At 29.0% G+C, this 19035-nt stretch overlaps 1 protein-coding gene and 1 long non-coding RNA gene across 8 annotated transcripts in view; one reads left to right on the forward strand and one right to left on the reverse strand.

The window, feature by feature from the left end:
• The window catches only part of LOC142327666 (uncharacterized), a 57852-nt gene extending 50093 nt beyond the window's left edge, over positions 1 to 7759 (forward strand). The window contains exon 3 of the long non-coding RNA XR_012757053.1: positions 7701 to 7759. This is a non-coding gene — a long non-coding RNA (uncharacterized LOC142327666). The remainder of the gene's footprint in view (positions 1 to 7700) is intronic.
• Positions 1 to 19035, reverse strand: part of LOC142327665 (uncharacterized) — a 233589-nt gene that overhangs the window by 93262 nt on the left and 121292 nt on the right. The window lies entirely within an intron of this gene.

Here is a 19035-nt window from a genome sequence, read left to right on the forward strand (position 1 = left end):
TATAGCACTTTTTAAAGTTCGTTATTGTATGCATTATGAATATAAAATGCAATAAAATTGTTCATGCAGCGCGTTTTACCTCGTTTTATTAACACGGTTTTTCCGTCATTGAAACTTTGAACCTCGATAAATAAGGCATTAACAGAAAAACAGGTTTCGCCATTGTTTTTCTTGTAAAATTTTAAATCAAAATCCTGCGTCATATGTCCACCTTTCTATTTAAAAAAATTAAATTTGATTCAGTATGACGGAACCAAGACGGTGGACAAAAATTAAAAACACACTGTAATGCAGACCTTTTTATATATGTACATAAATTTTTTTTCATTTTCTTTCTGCCTCCAAATACCTCAAATATGCAGTAAATACCATTCATAAATATCTCCCGATATATATATATATATTCTTACGTTTATTAAGAACTAAAAATCTCTTTATCTGATATCCCACTCTAATGAGTTTCAAACAAGTTTTGTTTCCGATTTATATAAATAGACATTTTTTACAACTAATGTTCTTTTCTTCTGATTTTCACCCAATTATGGAAATTTAAATAATGTTGATCAACATTTCATAAAATCAGTGCAGACGTTCCCAAACATAATACATATTAATATTACTCCCATATATATTAACCATACTTCTAGCTTAATCAGATAAAATAAATATGTTATAAAAAATTACAAATAGATGTTATTGCGGCAAATAGATGAAGAAAGAAGCCTTTGGAAAAATATAGTTAAAAGAAGAGACAGACTTATAGGCCACATACTACGGCATCCTGGAATAGTCGCTTTAATATTGGAAGGACAGGTAGAAGGGAAAAGTTGTGTAGGCAGGCCACGTTTGGAATATGTAAAACAAATTGTTAGGGATGTAGGATGTAGAGGGTATACTGAAATGAAACGACTAGCACTAGATAGGGAATCTTGGAGAGCTGCATTAAACCAGTCAAATGACTGGACAAAAAAAAATTACAAAATATTTGATTTTTGATAAAGCTATTCAAATATTTGAAGGTCGGTTAAAAAACCGTAAGATGGACTAAGACACATATTAAAAGTCTTCTTTTAATTTTATCAATATATGCTAAAAAGTACTTGCCGTTTGTCAAAGGTTTAACTAGATTTTCGGTTAAAGAAAATTTAACAGAATGATAAGATTCCTACTAGTAAAGAAACTGAAAATAATGAAAATACTATTAAAAAAGGTTGTTAGTAACAGAAACCTTCATTAACCTGATAAACGTTTGCTAAATTAAATTTATGATTAATAGGTTTTTAATTTTTCCTTTTCTTGATTACAATGGTCTGTGTTTATTATTTTTAATGAGATCGCAACTTTTTCAGAATGGATTTTCATTTTAAAAAAAAAAAATCAAGAATATAATTAAAAATATAATAGATAATGTTTTATGAAAATATCAATTTTAGAATAAGAAGTAACAAGTTGGTAAACTTATTATCTTCCTATCTTGTGTCTACCTCCACGTAAATATAATTTTCCATAAAAAAAAACGTTTTAAAGAACTAAAGATCTTTACAAAATATTATTAGATATTATTTTTAAAAACAACAGTAAAAAAATGGAATTTAATTTTAATAATTATTAATTTTGTTGTGATGATGAAATTTTGTAATTTTTTTCAAAATCTAATAATTAATAACTTTTCCTGAACAAATTAAAAACTTTTATCAACATCTCATCGGCTGTGATACTCGTAAATAAAATATGTTATGACCAAAACATGTCATGATTGTAGTTTTTTTTTAAGAATATAAAATACTCTATAGATACAGACTTATAAATCAGAAGATTTTTTCTAGTTGAAGAGAGAGGTTTTTCTACCTTCATGATGGAAAGACAGTAAAAAGGATTGTGGTTCTCTACAAAAATTTTTACTGTTATAGAGCCTCTTCTATAACCTATAAACTTTTAAGAAATGTAGGTTTTAGTATTACGCCTATTTTCTCTATAATAATATAAAATTTCTGTATAATAGTAAAACATAAATATACAACTCATGTATTATAACCATGAATTTTTTTTTTTTTTTTTTTTTACTGAATTCGTTTATTTACAATCATCTTCCATATTATATCTATAAGTAAGCCGATAAGTAAGTGATAGTCTAGCACTTGAAATAGGTACAAGAAAATTATTAACTATGAAATAACTTAATATTTGTTAGTGTCAGAATTCTAACATTATTCCACCGTATCATAACGTATTGATAAAATCCCACAGAGACGCTATTTACCATAGGATCCACATTTCAAAACACAGTTATTACATTACGCTACACCAGACTACAGTAATATTGTGAATCCGACTTGATTAATGGTGTGAGAATATGTATTATTCTGTATTTAACTATATTTAATTGATATTTGTCGATAATTAAATTCTAATTTGTGTCATTTTATATTATCCTATTTGCGTATCAGATTTTGATTAATATTTGTGTAGTTTGGAGAGTGTATTGTATTAAATACGTAATAGAACAGAAATAACTAAAACATTAACTTTAAGATAACAATAGATAAATAATAAACGTAAGCATCCATAAATTTGAATAGTAGAAAATAAACAAAAGCAATTTTAAGAGTGGTGACTCCAACAAACCGAAAAATTTGATACATCACTTTTAGTCTCTTATACTAGAAACCGTCGATTATTAAAAAAGTAAATTTAAATTGTTTTAAATGGTATCTTTAATCTTTATTTTCAGACACCCACCAATCCAGTAATTTATCACACCCCTGCACCTAGGAACCTTTATCACCTGTATTCCTAAAAATTCTCTTCAACTTTGTGTTGCAGCACTTGCCGGGCTATGATGTCACCCCTCAGCCGTCCTCCGCTAAAGCCTCCGGTTTCTTCGGGTGTTGCCTAGAGTCGGTACACAAATACCGATCCAGTTAACGTTCCTCGGCATCTGGTTGGCCTCACATTCATTCTTTCCAGTTTCTAACAAAATTACATTTCCATAGGTCCCACATACAAACACAATTTTATTTCAATCTAACATCTTTGACAACTACGGGCGTCCAACGCTAAACAATGTTCCCATGAGGTTAAACAAGAAGAACGACTCCAACGTGCCCCTCATCTCTGGCCCTTGGGATTATTTATAACTAAATATCAATACGACTGCATAATATGTTCCGCGCAAGCTTGTACGCGGGACATTCAATTGACCGACAACTTCCAACACGAGCTCAACTCACACGAGTGGGCGTATTCCGTTCTTTTTTAACCGGACAGTCGTTTGCATAATGTTCTTCCTTGGTGCAATACGAACAAGGCTCTTTACCTACAATTTTTGGCAACATGTCCGAAGCCTGATCATCTAAATCATCGACTTATTTTCAGAAAAACCTTGATATTGCATGACTGAAAGTCAACAAAACGCTTCAGAAATTGAAATTTTCCGAAAAACTTCAGAAGCCTACTTTTTTGTAGGTGACGGCGAAACGGTCCTAGACTGTTCACCCGGTGTTATTTGGTGGTTGGGTTTCAATTAACCACACATCTCAGGAATGGCCGAACTGAGAATGTACAAGACTAACACTTCATTTACACTCATCATCCTCGTTCATCCGCTGAAGAATTATCTAAACGGTAGTTACCGGAGGCTAAACAGGAAAAAGGAAGACTGTTCACCCAATCCAGCCATAAAACCTGCAACCAGTCAGTTCTCTTTACATTTGACAATATTGATATATTGGTGCCTAAAAATCTTCTGGGTGAGAGACTATATTTATACTACATGCATCAATTCTAAAAAATGGATTTGTAGATATCAATTTAGGACATTACCTGTTAATAATGAGATTAGGAGATTAATCTATATCTACTAGTTTCATTACTACTCATGACTATCAAATTCAGACTTTTACACTTAAAAAATTAATAATATTAATTTAATATTAATAATATTAATTTAATCAATATTAAATACGATTGAGCAAAAAATAAAAATTCAATGATGATCAACAGAACTGAATTGAGGAATCCAAATTATGAATTGTAGGGAGAGGTACAAGCATAGTCACGAATGGGTTATGGTAAATTATTATAAATAAAAGCTGTTTTTTTTCTAATTATTTGCTTTTCCTATTTTAGATTCTTTCAATAAAAATATAAATATAAATAAGAAAATTTTTTTTATTTGCTTTTCCTATTTTAGATTCTTTCAATAAAAATATAAATATAAATAAGAAAATTTTTTTTACTGTTCTCTCTTCTTGGATTAATTTTTTCCAGAATTTTAATATGTGTATAAATAAACTATTTTTTTTATTAGGAATTGCTAAAGAAAATTTGTTGAAAGTCTATTGTTTAAGACTTTCTTGGATTACACTCTAATATACGGCTCTAATACCTTCACTAACTAGACTTTTTTAACGATAAAAGATAAAAAAGCTAGTGTACTGATTTGTGTGGTTTTTCGCAATATAACGTAATGCTAATAAAATCGATAATTCTTTTCTCATCCCATTTCATCAGATGCTTTGAATGTGATCATTTGAACACATATTACTCACTTTCGTTTAAATTTTGTGGATTAATTAATTTTCAATTGTTTATTTTTTTGTACTATATTAAAACGTACATTTAATCAATAAATTAAACAACATTTCAACATCAGTGTAATTTTTAACTTTCCTAGAAAATTATATTATAGCTCATAAACAAGGAAAAAGGACTGGAAATCATACCAATAACCAATGAATCATCTTTTAACTTTTCGGGTTTTTTGAACTCGTTGAGTTATAAAATGTTTAAAAATGCAACAAAGGATGGTAAATTTTAGTTAACATCTGACTGGGGTTGGACATAATTAATTTTTGGTATAAGTTTTGAGTGCTTTTAAAAAAAGGTAAAAACATCAATGTATGAAGTTGTTACTTGATGAAATACTCCATATTAAATTAGAATTTTAACCTTATTAATTACCAATGGCTGTAAAAGTTTAGTTTCAAAATTTTGTTCTCAACATAAGATCATCTCTATTTTAACTAATTTATTTTAAATGATCGATTAGACTTGAATAGTTCGCCGTTGTTTAACTTATAGATTTGAGATGAGGTTCTTATCTTTCTATAACTATTGCCCCTTTTTCTGACCTGGCCAATAGCATTGTATCCCTCCCTATTGTTGCTCTTTATTTTTTTTTGTATTTTATCTCTTTTGGTTTGTTTTTTTATTTACCTTTCTCCTTGTAACTTTTAGCTTTAGTATTCTGTTCGTAACACTTCAGGAAACAGCAGTTGTGATTTTTTTAAATAATTTTTTGGTGTGAAAATCTCGTACTGAATTAGTTAATTTTTTTGGAAAAAAAAAGATCTTTTGTTATAAAAGTTCTCCCAAAATTAAAATATTAACATTTTGGCCGAAATTTTTTAATTATTTGTTCTTAGTGAACATGCGCGCACGTACACACGCACACATACGCAAATAAGGTTAAAAAAAATTGCAAAAAATTGTAAATTATATACACTAGGAATTTTTTATGCTTTGAGCCATAGTAATCAAAAAACCTTTACTTCAGTCTTTAAATATCAAACAATGTTTTTTTCTGATTGAATGAGATAGTGCAGGCGTTTGAATTTTTAATGTAGTGCTTTCCCATTGTCCGCAGCGTTCATCACCTATTTCCAGAAATACCAAATTTTCCGTAACTACACTGTATTACGTTGGTACAATGTAACGTCAGTAAAAATTTTTTTAATTCTTTATAATCATACTAATCTGACATTACGAAAAAGAATCTTGAACTCTGCGAAAACATATATTAAGAAAATGAAGTGGTTTAAGTTATGCTTATGTCCAAAATCAAAAAAAAAATTTACGAAAGGCAAACTTATCAAAAGACATAATTCTACAGATTAGACTGGAGTATTTTAAAAATTTCATGAGGATCAAAATATAAACTTCGATTAGTACGCGGAGTAAAATCGATGGTAAAAGATCCCTAAGATGAATACGTAACACCCTAGTTGCAAACTTTAAAAAAATGGTTTACTGTGCATTGAAGAATGGAACTCAGAGCCGCAGTATCAAAACTTTCGTAGCCATTTGATGCCAACTCTGTTGGGAATTGGAAGCACTAGAAGAAGAAGCACCTCCCGCCTAATAAAGATAAGAATTTTATAACTTCTGATTATTTCTTAGCCTATCTTGGTATACTATGACGAATACTTTTTTTTTAATTTTCCTTAATAAAAATTTCCTTAGTAAAATAGTTTTTGAATTTGAAAAATTGCTGATAACTGGTTTAAAAATATTGAAATTGAGCGGGGATAATGAATAAAAAATAGTAGTTTTGGTACATTTCATTCGTTAAATTGATGAAAAAGTATCTTTTTCTCCGTTGCTACATTTTTACTGAGCATTAAACAGTATTTTCTACGTGTACATTCCGGTAATTCTCAATGAGATCACACATCGATTCAGAAACAGTCCACAATAGTAGCAAAATTTTTTTAGTTTCAAAACTTTGAAATGCAGAATATTATACTGACTACGTTTATCAAAACGTTTTACAATAGTCAGTTATTGGATTCACAAAAATTTGTTAATTTAATATCTATCAATATTCTCTCATCAGTTTTTAATTTATTTTTCATGCTTGATAATTTCAAAATCATTATTATATCTTTCACAAGGTGAATGATATGGCATTTAAGAAAAACGTTATTGGGTATAAAACTGAGAAAGTAAAAAAAAGAGGTGGGGGTTACATACTTTTCGTTATTTGTATATGCGTTTTTACGCCTACTTTGGCTTATTTACTCGATAATGGCGAGAATAAAGATTGCTGAATTCGGGTATTATCTTCCAAGCAAGGGGCGGTACAGTGTTGTTATTCTAGTTATGAGAGGATGTCAAAGACGTGTGTGTGTGTGTGTGAGAGAGAGAGAGAGGGGGAGGTTCAGAATTAATTTCTCTGATGAATATGGACTTAATGAAAATTTTACTCAACATATTTTGAGCTTTTTTAAAAAAAATATTGTTTTATAACTTCTTCCAAACCGTCAGAAATGAATGTTTTTGTAGCAAAGAAACCAAATCATCCAAACGTTTATAAGAAAAAGGAAAAAAGATTCTCCAGTGAAGTTTAGCGACACCTCTGCCGATACAACGAAATTTTATAATAATCGGATAAATGACATGTTTTTCATTCGCTGATAAGTTTTTTTACTGAAAAAGTTATAATAAAATAGATATATGAATAAAAAAAATATAAAATAGTATGAAATTTACAAAATTAATTCAAAATACAATGTTTCACTGCTTTAGTTATACGAGATAAATTAAATCACAAGTTAGTATAGTAAACTCAGCGATTAAATTTCTAGACCATATTAGCTAATCCTCGTATAATAAATTAATCTTATTATTATTACCTTTTGCTTTTACCATTGTTCAATAAATTTTATGATTCCAGTAATAGAATTAGTCACAAATTTTATTAATATTTTCCCTTCTAAAGTAGTTTGAAACAAAATGCAAAAAAAAATTTATATTGCCTCCATCAACGAATTTCTTTTATTTTAGTAAAAACATTATACTCATTTTGTCTTGTCTACCAGCTATCAACTAATAAGAAAAATACAAAATTAAAGGAGAATTTTTATTTGCTTTTCTTTTATTATCCTCTATTTTAAGTAACTGAATTTCTTTTATTACAGGTTTTTAATTAAATTGTTACAAGATAAATATATATGTGAGCGTGGGTGCGTATATACGTGTGAGTAAATGAACACTACAATGATATCGTATTTATTTTAAGTAACTAAATTTCTTTTATTTCAGGTTTTTAATTAAATTGTTACAAGATAAATAAATATTTGAGCGTGTGTGCGTATATACGCGTGAGTAAATGAGCACATTACAATGATTTCGTATTTAACAAGATAACAGCGAAATATAAACAACAAATTTGATTAAAAAAAAAACATTGTACCATCATGAAAATAGGTTGAAATAAATCACTACTTCTATGAAAACTGAAAAAAAAGCTAAATAATTTTTTTGAGTTGTTATAGTGGATATTATTAATCTTTTATTTATAACTTGATAGTTTCCTGTTCCATGATTTTCTTTTATTTATCTAAGGAATAGGATCATATTTAAATACAGAATACTGGATAAAATGTTATTTAACTTAAAATTAAAATTCCTGCTGGCAAGTTAAGGGTAAACCATTAATCTTTCAGATCACAAACAAAACAAGTCAGGGGAATGAAATTTATTCGTTTACGTTACTACTATCATATTAAATACACTGGGGGCTAAATGTCAGTAACTCTTTTACGAATTTAAATTGTGTAACATGTTGAAAATTTCGGGTTTGTAAATCGTAAAAATCAGCTGATATAATTTATTGTTCAAGTATTTTCGAGCCAATTATTGAATCTGTATTTATTGTTGATGGAGTAATAATAAGATTGGCATTGCTTTCATTATTGAAGAATTTAGTTCGATATTTCATAATTTTCTATTACCAACTCATCAATATTTTCGTTTACTTAACATAAAATTTGATAGGACTTGGACTAGTTCCACGATCATTTAGTCCAACAATAGGTTTTCATTAGGCTAGAGTTACCAAGAAGAAATTTACAAAATATTTTAAAGGAATTAAAGTTTAAAACTGCTTTTTACTTCTTGTTTTTATGTTATCATAGGTGTGGAATTCTCTAAAAAATTCGTTATGCGTTATCAACCAAATCCTTATTTATCTAGCTAATTTATATGATCATCTGATAAATGCATCAAATTGAATGGCGTAATTCCGGAGAAGGAAAACTTATTTCACCTGAAATTATTTGGAATGGGATTACAAAAGAATTTCTTTTATAACAGGCGATTCATATCTTCAGATATTGCTATTCCTAAGCTATTAAATAAACCTGTGTTTGAGATCATCTGACTTATGTTTGACAGCAATATGGGGCACTTTTCTTATTATGTTCAAGTTTATCAGTACCTTAATCAAACTCTTCAAGAAAGAATAAGACGCAAAGGAACAATCAAATGAGCACCACCTGATTGTTCCGCAGAATGAAACAGAGCAAATTCTAAACAGAACAGGCGTCAAATTCTATGAAGGTGCTCTGTTTAGAATTTACTCTGTTTCATTCTGCGGAACAATCAAAAACAAGGCATTTTCTTCATCTGTAACGCCTCAACCTGTCGATTAAAAACTTAGTTGATTTTATAAATCGAAACAAAACTGTAATATGTGTAATTCAGTGATTAAACGAATGCATAAAGACTGAAAATTAAGAATAGCACTTTGAATTGATGGTTTTAACACGTAGGGAAGCCTGACGTTTACCTACATGGTGTATTGAAGTACAGTAATCCCTCGCTATTCGTGGTTTTACTTATTCGCGGTTGCCTCACCCAAATTTATAAAGAGTAAATTTTACTGGTATAACTGCAAACAAATTTTAAAAAAATCAATAAATTTTGGTAACAGCATCTCTTTTTATTGTTTTCATTTTTTACGAAACACGGTAAACTTTATTTGAAAACAAGTTATTTTATATTTAAAGTTCTTATTTTAATTGATAATGCTCCAGGACTTCCAGCAGAAGTAATATTTTTGTTTCCTAATGCGGAAGTGTTATTTCTGCCACCAAATACATCAGCTCTAATTCAACCTCTGGATCAAGGGATCAACGCTGCTTTCAAAGCCTATTATCTGCGGCGAACTTTCAGTGAATTGATAAGTGAGACAGACCTGTCACAACTCCTTACACAATACTTACATAGGTTTAAAAGAAGTGAACTCCTAAATTGTGTGTACTGCGGTCAAGAGGACACTCCCTGCCACACATTTTTTTTTTTTTTGAATGTGCACGTTGGGAGGATCTAAAAACCAGATATAACATAAAAGAGATTACCCCGGAAACTACAACAAAGTATATGTTGAGAGGTAAAGAGGAATGGCTGACAATAGAGATTCGTGGCTGAGATTATACGAACAAAGGAAGTGGATTACAAGAAGTGGGAAGCGTTACGTAAGGAAAGACCGAGAGCTGGCTGCTGGGGCAGGGTAGAAGCAGAGGCAAGATGAGAATAAGGAAAAGATCCGGAACCGGTGAGCCGATCTGCCATGCCGGTAGGTGGAGAGGCTCCGGCTGTCGGAGAATGAGAGATTCGCAAGGACACCCCTGGGCTGAGTAATATTTGATTATTGAGCCGGCCCAGGAGAGGAGAAGAACAAACACACAAAAAAAAGTGAGACAAAGGTGGGTAATTCATTGACTGTGTGAGCCAGTGGAGAAAAAATTACACCGTTGATAAAATTGTGAACGATATTGTGCAAATAGCACGTAAAATTCAAGGTGAAGGTTTCAATGAAATTGACGCTTCAGATGTTCAGGAGCTGATGCACTATAACAAGGAAGAGCTGACGGAAGAAGAACTTGAAGAGCTGATAACACAGCCCTTTTACCTTTCCGGAAAATGAAGACAAAATTAATTTCTAAACATAAAATCTGTAAACGAAATTTTTTTGTCCAGCTAGGCAGTTAACGAAGGTTTCTGTAATTGACCCTTTCTAGAGCGGCTAATAGATTTTATACCTCTGTACGAAACAGCACTATCGGCATACAACGAATAGATAAAGAATTTTTTTTTAAATAAACAAAGAAAATTACGACTTTACATTATGTTGTCTACGTTATGTTGTTAAACATTCTATTCTTACTGTCCAGTGTTTAAGTTTTTCATTGCTCAAAATTAAAAGAAAAACATGAGGAATAAAAACAGAATACTGTACTGTACAAGTAAACATATTTATTATGGCTACACTCATTCGTAAGCATATAGAGTATGTTATACATAGTTTTTAAAAAGGTACTTTAGTGTCCAAAATTTAAGAACGGGTTATTTAAGAACGTAACGCCCCTTTTTGCCACATAAATTTTGTTTTGGTTTTCGCGCTATTTACGCTGAACGGAACTTCCGCGAATAGCGAGAGGTTTTTCATATCACCGAACTGTCTTTCTCACTAGGTTTATGTTAGTATTTTGACTGTACACATTTTCATTAAAAAAGATTCTATAATTATGTATTATTATTATTATTATTATATGTAGTTTTTATCTCTCAAATAACAAAATTATAAACTGTACACGATTTATTTAATATCAATTTTAGTAGTTATATATTGAAAAAAGTTATTCATGTAATGAAATATTTGGCTTCAGATACTTCCAATTCACACAGATGTTTTCTATTATTTTTTTAACTGACGGCTTATGATCTCCTTATAGATTGCACTGGGGATTCAAGATGTGGGGTGTTCGAGCCATGCCCTACACAAGAGCTGCCCTTGGCCCAGTATAGCTTTTTCGTAAGTTTCAAACTAAATAACAAATAAACATAAAAAATAAAATAAAAATACCATGCATGAAGTTTTTATCCAAATAAAATCTTCATATAATATTTCATGCTTATTTCTCATAGCACTGCATTTAAAAAATATGTATAATACTTAAATATACATATATTTTTTTTTTATTATTATTCACGAAATATATTTTTACGAAATGCTTCGTATATCAGTAATATATATTTTTTTAAGTTATAAATTTATTATAATATTTGCATGACAATTGCCAATAAAATTTATTGATTTAAATATTTTAAATTCTTTATAGCGTATATTTATAAATAGTTATTTATTTATTAACAGTTTTTTAATATCTTTAGGCACTAGATATTTTTTTGCAAGCTTTTTAAATAATTTTTTTTAATCATAACAATGCAGCATTATTATTGATTTCATTGTCTAATATAACCGTAAAATAATTTATTAAAATTGAACAAAAAGGTAAGTTAATTAAAAATCACTAATCCAATTTTTTCAACATTTTCTTATATTACGATAGATTTGCTTGAATTAGATAATATTTTTACACACTACTTTCTTTTAAATTTAGCATACTTTAAAAAATTAGATTGCTTTTCTTTCTTTCCAAGGCGTAATCTTAGTTCTATCATAAATTTTATGGCTTATAAAACCAGTATTTATGTTACTGCTTTTTTACGTCTTTTTTTTTCTTTTTTATGACTTCAAACCAGTAGGGAAATAATGAAATAATTAACTACTTTATTTTTGATTGCTATATATATATATATTTTTTTAACTATCGTATTATCAATAGTTTATTAAAAGTTTATTAAAAACAAATATATAAAAATTACCCTTGACTCATTAATTTATATATATGATATTTTTATTGTATCTATTCTTAATATTTTACTGTGATTTGGGGAACTGGCTAAATGGTTTTATAGTTTATTTGTATATGTATACAAAGGGATACCCAATTCCATTGTTATATTTTCTAATTTAATCGTTTTTAACACCAGAGGAGGAAAAGAAATTTTTGTTTCAGCACGTATTTAAGCTACTTAAAAAAAAACTGATAACTTGCTACTCCCCTTCAAGTAAAAATTCTTTATTTCTCGGAGAACTATGAGTAAGGTGGGCATCCACTACCTGGAAATGCTTTCTTCTGTTTAGGGCTGTTTTAATTGATACTGTGATTTTGATGGTTCTTTATCCATCCACTACTTACACTTGATCCTTTCATCCTTATTTTGAGTTACTGTAGGAATATATCAGATTCCTGATGAGCACCTGAGAATATAAAAACCTTTTTTAAATGAGATTTGGGATCGGTGGTATCACAATACGCCTAATAGCTGAAGTGAAGTGCTTTTAAATGGGATTTTTTAATAATAACTTGTATAGATTTTTAGCAGATAAAATTACATTTTGGTTATGCGGTTACGATTCCTTAATATAAGAAATTCTGATTCAATCAGAATACTGTCAACAAAATCCCCGGATATGTGCGGTGGGACTGGAAAATTCTTCCCATCTCTTTATATAATACTATAAGTTTGTAATGATATCGATATCGAATCATACTAATACATTCACACATATCACTAATTTAAAAAGTTAGCCTCAGATACTTTATAAAAATATCAAGAAAAGTACTTTTCCGTTTTAAATGCATAAATAAATAGATTTTCACACAACAGTGATTGAAAAATTAAAGATAAACCATGAAAGGCCCTATTCACATCCATCTACTACCTCTCCTTAAGGTCGCATTTATACAATAAGCTTCAAAAAAATATCTGAGCCTTCCCACCAGTAATGTATGACTCAACTGGTTTTCAATCACTTACAGTGCGTTAATTTTTTCAGAACTAAACTAGGGAGATTATTTCCAACACCTAAAACCTAATTACCTACATATTAATTCTTTAGAAGACCCTCATTCTTAAGACTAGAATATCTCAGTTCAATCCATAACTGAAATCAAGGAATTTCTATTCTCTTTGGATTTCTCTAACCCTAACAGGCGTAGTTATCCATTTCTTTGGTATAATAACAGGAGTAATATTTACTCCCAATAAATTGGTATAATTTTAGGTTGGTCTACATTTCCGTCTTTTCAGCTAGGAGAGTTACAGGACTCTAAATAAAAATAGTTTCTATATAAAAGTAATCATAAAATATACAGTGTTATTTTTTATTTTTTACAATATTTGTTAATAATTGGTTTTTTTCATTACCAGTCAGCTGTTATTATAGCTATAGACCAGTTTTGAAAACCAGTTAAAGGTCTTATAACTTTTAACTTTATTTGAGTCCACTTTTAAATGGTTGTCATTGGTCATCTGATTTTAATAAAGGGTATTGTAACAGAGCTGGTTAATTTAAGACTAGATGAGAACATCTGATAAGTTATAACTTGGCTAACCCAAAATATTATGAAATTGATTTTTTAACTTTTAGACGTTAACTTCAATTTTATTTTTATTAGTTATTTAATAATTCGGTTATTATAAAAAAAGTAAAACATATCACAAATAATAATAATAATTCAAACATATGAATTAAAACCGAAAAAATTCATATGTTTGAATTATTATTATTATTTGTGATTTGTTTTTCTTTTTTTTTATAATTAGTTAGTAATAGTTAGATATTTTTTCTTCATCTATTTTTATTCTTTCTTAAATAAAAATTAAAGGTTTTTCATACTCGGTTTTTTTTTTTTTTTGTTAACTTTGCACAATCTACTTGTTGACCTGTTTTTACTTTTTAAGTATCTTAAAATAATAGTTATTTTTAAAACTTTTTGTAATTAAATTACGATTGATTGCTTCTTAATAGACTTTGCATTTTTCTGACCTTTATTTCATTTGCATGTGTAGTTTGTGAAATATTTATCAATTTTTTTAAATTTATATTTTTTTTATATTTTATAAGATTTAAAAGATAATTTTTAAAGAAACTTTATTTATATTACTATTTATTAATACTTTTCTCATAAAACTTACTTTAAATAATGCAATGTCAGTGACAGTGAAAATTAACTAAAAGATGTTTCTACTAATATAAAACTTTCATTTATTGTTATCTGTTTTTTTAAATGAGTATTTAGAATAATATTCTCGTGATAATTTAGTAAATTCGTAACATTTTTGATATCACATTTTGCCTACTTATATAAATAAATAAAAATATTGATTAAACATTATAGTTTTAACAATATATTAAGAATCACTAATACACGTCTACATAAAAAAATAATAATAATTTAATTTAAATGTAGGAGTAAATAAATAACTGGCAACATACTAACATAAACATAACATCAGCACTATTCTTATTAACTTTGTGCTTAATGTAATCTAAAATATATTTACTACACTGTTTACACAATACACTGTATATAGTTTTGCTTACGCCCAAACATTTTGTATGGACTAAGCATTTTTGGAGTCAGTTCAAAAAATTGGACGGGAGCTAAAAGTTGAATGAATTTTGTCGATATTGGCACTGGAAGAAGCCTTGAATTTTACACGAAACTTTGACCGGAGTACAATGTAATATGATTTAGTAAACCGATTATTGATTATATTATAAATAAATAAAGACGATATCATAATAACATGCTTTCTAATATATAATTAAATAAATCATAAATAAAAGAAAAAAAGCTAAGAAAATTATTGGTAAAATTCCGATTAATTACTCACAATATAAAATTTTAAAAAATCAGAATACAAAATAGCTTAACTAAAAAAAAAAACACGCACATAAAAAAACACATTCCAAAAAAAACGGAGCTCTCAAAGTAAAAAAAAAAAAAGTTAAGCTGCTTCAAATCCACAACCAAGTTGTTTATTAAGCAAAAAGGGATGCAACATCAAAGATACAACACATCAAAGTCCTTCACAGTAACATAGGTTTTGCCATTCATCAACAAACGCAAATAACGATTACAAAACGAACCACATAAAAAAAAACAAGCTGAAATAGTATAAAACTTAACATTTATAAATTAAATGTACGCACATACAATTCGCTTTTTGATTGCATGCTAGTATTTGTCTTCCCGATTATAAAAGAAAACGTTCTAAGTATTAACTGCGACTGGAATTATAATGCAACAGCATATTTTCTTTTACGTGTTATTCCTGAAAATATATTTTGATGTAAGTGAAACCTACTGTTTAACATGATTCAGCTTGTTTTATGTTTTTATAAATACAAATTTTTTATATAACAAGTATAAAAACTACAAATATTATATGAACAAAGATAATATATTATAATCGTTATTCTGATACTGTAATTTTTATAGGACAACTTGATATGACAACTTATATTAAATAAGCATCCAGTAATATATCTTATTCAGTTAGCTTGTAGCGTTCAAATAAACAGACGAGTGTACGAGTTTTGAGGCAGTCGATTCACTAGCCTCTCCTTTTAATAATGATGTACAAAAAACTACGCAACATACGCGCTGTTATATTTTACAAGAATATTAGATTTATTAGACATTTTATTTGAGTTTTTTATGAGTTATGAAATTTTTAATTGTCCACAAACAAAATAAAATTCCACTGATATCTTAGAGTAAACGTCTATGTTAATAAAAAATTAAATTCAATTCAGTTTTCGTCATCTGATTGTGAAAAATCCGTAGTACTATCAGTATTAAGAGATACAATTTGTTTTCTATTACATTATCCAATTTCCAATAATTTGGTTCAATAGTATTCGTTACATGGTTTCCATTCCTGCTGGCCTGTTTTATCGATGGCTTTTAAACATAAATTTTTAACATCAGATATTTTAAAGCAGTATTTTCTGGCGCTACGTAACTTTTGATTTGTCCCCAAATTAACTCAATTGGGTTGAGTTCACAATGATGGGGAGGTAATCGTAGCACTGTTTTACTGTGTTGCTGGATCTTGATAACTCATCAGTTTTATAGATATTAAAATTACTTTTAATAGGCAAAACCTTTTGCAATAACTGGACATTATGTTCATCCTCTTCAAAAATTACTCCTTTTGAACTAAGCCACATTTTGATATCATTCTTTTCCCAAGACACGGCTGGAATATTTTTCTTTTTAATGGATGATAATGCGTTGTATAAGATAATAACCAAATTTTCTTCCAGAGGAGGTAAGGCATCGCTAAACCGTTTCTCAAATAAAATTCGTGTACTTTTTTACGAATCACAAAATTATCGATATCGTCAATATTTTCTTCAATTGACCTGTGAGATTTTTGTTTAGTATGACCGTAATTACGCAAGCGAATAAGTACATAAGTGAAGCAGCACAACTTCCACTTATGTTAGCAGTTTATTAACGACATCCGAAATCAACGCCGTTGGAATACTCTGCAATTCGCTTTTGTAAGAATTTAAATGATGTGTGTTTCCGCCCGAATTAAAGGTAACAGAAACACAAAAACTGAACACGAGAACAAAAAACTGATTATGTATGAAAAGATCAAGGGTTTTAAAAGAATTGAGAAGACATAACGTTATATAGACTTTTGATTTCATTGTCTACTACTATATGAAAAATTAATTATACGGTGACTAATATATGAGTAATAATTATAATGTTGTATATAGATATGGCCGCTTTGTGAATCAGCACTGATACAAGGTAACACAAAGACAACATTTGGTTTATTCTACACTATAAAAGCTAACTGAATACAGTACAGGCAATGAATTTTCTGTTTTTTCATACGTGTAACAAGCCAATATTGCATTAAAAGGTAACAAGCCAATATAATACTGTTGCATATTAAATCTGACAACCCTATCGAAGTTTAGATTTCCAAGTGCTATCCTCAAACTGATCACATTAGAGAGTAAGTACGGGTGAACAACTTAGACTCAACCGTTACAGGCTGAACACAATTGTAACATGTAACATTTTATGAATGAAATGAAAACGGAACATAATCTAAGTTTATTTACTATATTTTTTTTACAAAAAATGTTTGAGGTAAGCGTTTTGCGTAGAGATACACTTTTGTGCTTGAGTGATCAGCTAACGTAAAACATTGTTATTGATGCCGTCAATTTCTTGCTGAATGTTCGCCTTCATTTCATCGACAGTAATAGGCAATCTGGAGATCACAAGAGGTTATCGTATCGCCCTCTGCTTTCAGTTCGTTCTTATGTAGAAGCTCCTCGAACATTTGCAAGTGAATCGTTTGATTTACGTTACGTTATGTTGGTATTGCTCCGACTTGGAAGAAGCCATACTCTTTTTCACGATCTGTTAACTAAGTTTAGAAAGTACGTACAATTTTAGTGAGAAAGATTCTCACTAAATATTCCGGCCAAAAATATTGGTCTCATCATACGATTACCAGAAACAGCTCACCAAACACCGATTTCATATAACGTACATCATATACACAGATGTACATCATACGTACATAATGTGGCAGGGTTTTTAAGAACCCTGAATGAAGAATCTTACGACAAAATGTGTTTTCTGTTGTGATAACTTACGTATGAATTTTTCAAAATTCTTCTTTGTGTTCTTTGGGTTCTGAACGGAAAGTTGCCTATTTCGTTTTGCGTTTAAAAACAAATTCCTGGATTGCTTTCAACCGCAACACCATTTGGTTTTAACCAAATCGTGTATATTATTCTTTGTTAGGATAATATTCGGAAAATCTTTTCCATGAACACAAAAGATCCAGAACGCAAATAAACTTTCTTTGATCGAATAAGGTATTTTAGAAAAACACAATTGCAAAGAATGAGATAATCCTGCATTGAATCACAGAAAGTTTACAATTGTTAACAATACACGAGAATACTAATATGCACAACAATAGTAGTGCTTGTGGAATTAGCGACGGTAGCAGCTTTAAAATACTTAAATAATTGCAGTTCCAGCCGTTCAGTTTTAAGTTGCTTCACGGTATTTAATCCACAGTTTATAACTAAAATTAAATCTTGAATATTTAGAAGAGCTAAGACTGAGTCATAAGAAAACTTGGCTGAATAATACAACTTAATCGTTACTTTTTTTATGAGAATTAAAAAACATTACATAATTATCGTTGCTTCTACTCAAAGGGATAAAACAAAGGTTTTAAACCAGTTGGATAAATATTCTTTGAATTGCATTTTTTATAATACTTACGAGTTAATAAATTTTATTTTTGTAACTTTAATTCGCCTCTGTACGCTAAGAAGGAAGGCTTGGTTAGTAATAAGAAATGGATTGTTTTTTCATACACTATAGAATTTTGAGCTTAATTTTTACACGCTTCAATGGAGCGTATTAATTTTAATGAACCGTTTCGGTTATTAATTCATTCGTTGAAAAGCGCTGTTTTTCTTATTTGCACACGAATAGTCTCAATTAAATAAAAATTAATGGTTAAAAATGAAGTTATTTTTATCATTACTCATTTGTTTAAAGGTCTCTGAACTTTTCGAGAATTATTTCACTTATTTTTTTCAAATCCTTTACAAGTAATTATCTAAAGACATAAAATAAATTTCTATATTTTAACATCAGAGTGTTTTATCAGCAAATGACACTTCCAGGAGGGAATTCTAGAGCTAATTAAAAATTTGTATAATTTTTATTTTTTATATAACTTGATTTTAAAATTACAAAAAATAATTTCAGT

The sequence above is a fragment of the Lycorma delicatula genome, chromosome 7, assembly GCF_047948215.1.
Source record: "Lycorma delicatula isolate Av1 chromosome 7, ASM4794821v1, whole genome shotgun sequence".
NCBI lineage: Eukaryota > Metazoa > Arthropoda > Insecta > Hemiptera > Fulgoridae > Lycorma > Lycorma delicatula.